The sequence below is a fragment of the Pinus tabuliformis genome, chromosome 7 (assembly GCF_031772625.1).
Source record: "Pinus tabuliformis cultivar Carrire ecotype Pingquan chromosome 7, CPIR1, whole genome shotgun sequence".
Taxonomy (NCBI): domain Eukaryota; kingdom Viridiplantae; phylum Streptophyta; class Pinopsida; order Pinales; family Pinaceae; genus Pinus; species Pinus tabuliformis.
The window spans coordinates 1,691,418,465-1,691,424,288 of record NC_142293.1 but is presented as its reverse complement, the minus strand read 5'-3'; positions in this window follow the sequence as shown (position 1 = coordinate 1,691,424,288).

Sequence of the window (5,824 nt, the reverse complement as noted above, 5' to 3'; positions counted from 1 at the left end):
CCTCCACAACTAAGAGGAGATAACTCATGTTGAGCTCATGAGCCCCTGAGCTAACCCTCAAGGCTTACCAAAAGAATGACTTGCACATTATACTTAACATTTTTAAACATGATTGAGTTAGACAATTCGTTAATGCAAAAATGTGTTCCAACTGATTTGTGCTACTAATTAGCACTTGTATGTTGTGTGGTTAAGTTATAAATGACCTTCAAGACATGATAATACAATTTGATTCATCGACAAACTTGCAATCTTCATAATCCTAATTTGGGATTAGAAATGCCTTGATCTCATTTTTTAAAGTTTCACTATGAATTGTTTGCATCCAAACAAATCATTGTATAATTTAGTGATACCATGTGCTATCAATCAATGTTTTGTTATTCATTATTTTCTTTAAGGATTTTAATATTGAACTAGATGCGCTTTTGGTTTGAAAATGAAGGATATGTTCCATGCAATTTGTGAAATTTTATTAGACTTTTCTATTCTTGATACTATCTTATTGCTTTATTGTGTACTGGATGTTTTATTTAGCAAGTATATATGTAGTAACAAATATTACCTTAGATACAAATTATTTAACATCAGAGGTCCCTTAACATGTTTAAGAGTTGAATTTCGATGCATTGACAAGTTCACATCGAAACTAATGATTATATAATTTAACTATGCTATGCATTATCAATGAAGGTTCTATTATTTTCTGGAAGGTTCTCAAGATTGAACTAGATGTACTCATGGATTTACAATAAAGGATATGCATCACCCAATCTGTAATTTTGGATTAAACATTTCTATTTTCAATACTATGCTATTACTTTTCCATCGATTAAATGTTTTCGCTAACGAGTGCAAACAAAATAACAAATAATACATTAACATTTTTAAATTGATTTAACCAAATAATATCTTATAGCTAACTCGTGTCCCAATTTAAATTTCCTACAAGTTAGCACTTGTGCGTTGCATTGCAAAGTTACAAAAGCCCCCAACATGTCTAAGCATTGTTATTGACTAGTTCTAATCTCCTCGATCCTAATTTGAGATTATAAAAACCTTGATCTTACAATTGAGAATTTAATCTTGATTAGATGTTTGCATCCAAACAAATCATCGGATAACTTAGCTATGGCATGCATTATTAATTAGGGTTTATTATTTTTTCAAGGGCTTAGAATATTGAAATAGATATACTCTTAGGCTTCAAAATCAAGGATATGCTTCACCAAATTTATAAATTTTGCTTATATGGCCCTAATACTATGCACAAATAATGTAGGGTCTATCCTCTTCTAATGACTCACAACAAAAATAATATTTATGTCTTAAGCAAGAGAAAATGCTAGAACACAATCACATTTTATTATTTGTGCATAAAAAATGAGAAAATAAGGAAAGGGATTGATTTTATTTCTGATAGGAAAAATTGATTCGTAAAATGCCATGGTTATTCCAATGGATAATTTGTCACAATAAATATGATGAAAAATAGACTAAAATCTAAAATTCATACTATGATGGTTAAGTTTCCTTAGATTTATGGTTTTATCAATTACGATTTTTTACTTTTGAATGCAATAGATAAAATGTGGAAATTAGATAATTGTCAAATACAAACACACACCATTCACAAGATATGAACTAGGAAATCCTTTCAAGAGAAAGCATAGCTAGAAGTTGAGACTACTCTGCACTTTCTTTATTTGGAGTGGAAATAATGCAAGTTATACAAAGGACAAGGCACTCTCTATGGAAACACCCAAGACCTGTGGCTCAGACTGCCATTGAGACAACCCCCATTTTTTATGTTCTCTCACTCCCACTCCCAAGTTGTTTTTCTTCACTATGCAACCAAATACAATAGAATAAATGGGACCCCTTTCCTCCAAGTGGTCCAATTATAATATAGCTCGATAGCCAACTAAGCATTAAATTTAACCCATTCAACTCTCAACATGAGTTACAACTTGACCCTTCTAGAGTCTTCCTCATAGTGTTTACGTGGTTAGCCCATTTTCCATGAGTAAAGAGGGCTGACATGTCATCCTCTTAAATTATGGTGGTCAATCACGATAGATCAACTTATGAGAGGCATAACATTCTTATACAAGCTTCAATTGAGGCGATTCTTAGGCCATTGGAAATGTATCAATGCGTAGATTAGTGAATCTAGTTCCATAGTAAGTTTAGGACCATAAAAGGTGGTCATTTAAGACCTCAAAATGACTCCTAGAGTTTTTCACCCTGAATTTTCCAAATTCAGACAGTTGGTAAAAATGACCATACACATTGTTTCCTTCAATTTTCCCACACGAAAAGCATTGAGATGAATAAAAAACAATATAATGATCCAATGTAGATCATACCACTCCATTTCGAGAGGCTTTTCATCCCTAATTTTTTTTTATTTAAGAGTTGGGGAAAATTTTCCTCTACCTTCTCTTTGGGGTACCATTTAGCCTTGCCTATAAGTTGTCATTTCAACCCAATCTACCAAAGATCATGCTGCCCCTGTCTTATAGTTCTAGACTTCATCTGCAAAACTATATCCTCTGTCAACCTACTTGAGCATCTAGTGCTAAATATTCTATGGAAGGTAGGAGCTACTGTCTTGATCCAACATGGAAGGCTTAGAAACTTTAAGATTTTCCACATTCACCACAGAGTAAATGTGCAAGTATGGGAGTAGACTCGATAGGCACTATCTCCCACCTTTTCCAATGCCTTGAAAGGACCATATGGAAAAACCTTGATTTTCTTACCAAAACCTTGTAGTCTCTCCTTATTCAATTGTAACCATACTATGTCTCCCACCCTATATAACTTATTTATTCTGATCATGCTTGGCCTTGTACATTTCATGTGACTTCTTCAATGTCTCTTATACTTGCAAATGTATGTACTTGATCTTCTCAACAAATTTCACTCCCCTTAAAACATTCCTAATGAGATCTTCCTTCACTCCTTGCTGCCCATATGCAATATCTAAAAGTGAAGTTGACAAATAACCAAAACAAGTTTTAAATAGAAACTAATTAGTAAAAGTGTGAAACTACTTGTTATAAAAGTCCAATATATATACCATATTTTCATTTAGGATAATTGAGAAACCAATTAAATTAATGTAAAGATAAAAGTTTAGTATTAAAATAATAATGAAAATTTTAATTTGTTATACACAAACAACAAACAAATGCTAAAATCTTAAATTTATATTATACTTTATTTAAAATAATTTATAATCAATTATAAAATATATCTACTTTTTATATATATATTTAATGATAAATTTTATAGTAATGTGATTATAATAATACTAAGAAAACAAGTGTAAACTATAACAGTAAATTTTCTAATCTAAAATTAAATTACATATCATATAAATAAATTATAAAATATTTACATTTACAAATTTAATATACATATCAATTTAATGATCATATTAAATAAAATATTATTTTATTGTATCATTTCAACAAATTTTCGGTTTATTAAATTTTAATAGAAAGTATATTTGATTTATGAAAATGATGCATTTCGTTTATGATAAAACAAATTAAATTTAAGTTTCATATGAATTCAATTTTTACATTAAAATGTTAAAGAATATTCCACACAATATTTAAATTATGCATTATTAAGTTTTAAGTTATATGTTATCTAATATAATATTAGGATGTGTTATGCTGTTTTCAAAAGATATGTTTTTTTAAATTATTATTATATGATATCTTTATAAATTATTTTTATATTTAATTGTTTTCTCATATTTTAAAAACAATTTATTTTAATTTTTATTAAATTTTGTTATAAATATTTTTGGTTTTTAATTTATTTTTTATTATATTGAAATGTTTTTAAATTTTAGTATCATTTATATTATTTAAATATAAATTGTTTATCGTATTTCAAGGCAACTATATTATCACTTTAACTTTAATGCAAGATTTATTTCAAGCCAACTACAAAATAACTTAAATGGATATACTTGTTTAGCTAGATGGAAAAGATCTTGTATGATGGAATCACTCATCCATACATCCATGCTACAAATCATATAATATATTGGACTTGTGTTTTTTTTTATTGTAATGAAATTATATATAGTTGAAAATTAATGTATTAATAATATATGAAAATTAGAGTGGTTTATGCTCTTGGATAACTATTAGATTTTATATTTACTTTGAAAGTATTCCCAACATGTTTGAGGGTGCTTCATGTAATTTGGGGTATATAGTGAATGCTCATCTCCTTGATGATCCAAGATGGATTGTTACATGAGAGATGGTCCATGATGAATTTTTATATTTACTTTGAAATTATTTACAACATGTTTGAGGGTGCTTCATGTAATTTGGGGTATATGGTGTATGCTCATCTTCTTGATGATCCAAGATGGATTGTTACATGAGAGATGGTCCATAATGGATTTGCATAGTTGAGAAAAATGCTTGACATTAATTGATTACAAGCTAAATGTTCTTCCCTTCAATGTTGAACATCTCCATGTAGTTTTGTAGACACCCTCATTGAGGCCCTAAGGGAGCACCCCATGGTGGATGTGGAGCATTGTGGATCATGGAGGAGGAATTCAAGCTCTAACCAACATGTAGCAACTTGGTTTCTTGTTTGAAAAATTGGAGATGGTTCGAGGACATTAGAGACTTCAATAGCATTCTTGTAGGGGTTAGCTGATCTAGTGGAGTATATTTCTTTGGAGGATAGGTAGAGTTTATGGAGGTTCATAATGGAATGGTGTGGACTTGCCTTGTGTAGCTACATCACTTTGGAGTCATTATTGTGCCAATATCACTAGTGGCACATGACACTTGTACTGTAGAGTGTATTTCTCACTTTTATGGTTTACACAGGCTCATGTAGGTTGCTTGTAAGGGTTTAGGCCCAACACATAGTATTGTTTGCCTCACTTAACTCCCATATAAATAAAGGAATGACAGAGTCCCCAACACATTCATTCACTACCCCCCACCCCATGTTAACTCTTCACTTGTACTTGTATTCTCTCTTTCTCTCTAACAAGATGCTAGGGTTTTTTGGTCTTCATGGAGTATCTTTGGAGTTCTAGGTATAGGGTTTATCCCTTAGAGATTAGAGATTAGGATTTTGAGAGAAAACCCTAGAGTGGATTTGCGAAGAAGAAAGGAGGTGGTAATCTTGCCTTGGTGGTTATGTCAAAGAGATTGTTGCACTTGGATCCTTTTGGTTGAGTTAGAGATGATTTACCCTAGCTACAGCTTTCTAGATAATTTGAGTTTTTCTACTAGCCTTGACAGAACACTATGGTATGTACCTACACTACATCTTGAGATAATAATATGAAGATTCCAGCTGTCCACATCTTGTGTCACTTTCAGATTTGAATTTCAGCTATATATGTTCTTTATGCTTTGTTGTTTGCAAACATTTATGTATTGCAGATTGGGCACAAGTAAAAAGGGAAATTGTTAAATGATTTTGAGATCTACTGAAGAATATAAGGGGATGATTTTACTGTTATACTGCTATAAAACTGCATTTTCACATCTAATTATTGGCTGATAACTTCCACTAGAAGGACAACATCTCATCTTTTTGTTTGGTATTTTTTTCTCCTTGAATTGCCGAAAAGTTTGGGGCTGTTTGAAATAAATTATTGTGACATTTCCACTATTGTTTTACAGTCTAATTTACAATAGTCATAAAGACTGAAAAATCTAGGACTAAGATTTAGAAAACCTTCTATGATGGTGAAATTTCAGTTTTTCATTAATTGCTCAACTGCATGAAATTTTCACACTAACAGGAAATTTAAGGTTCA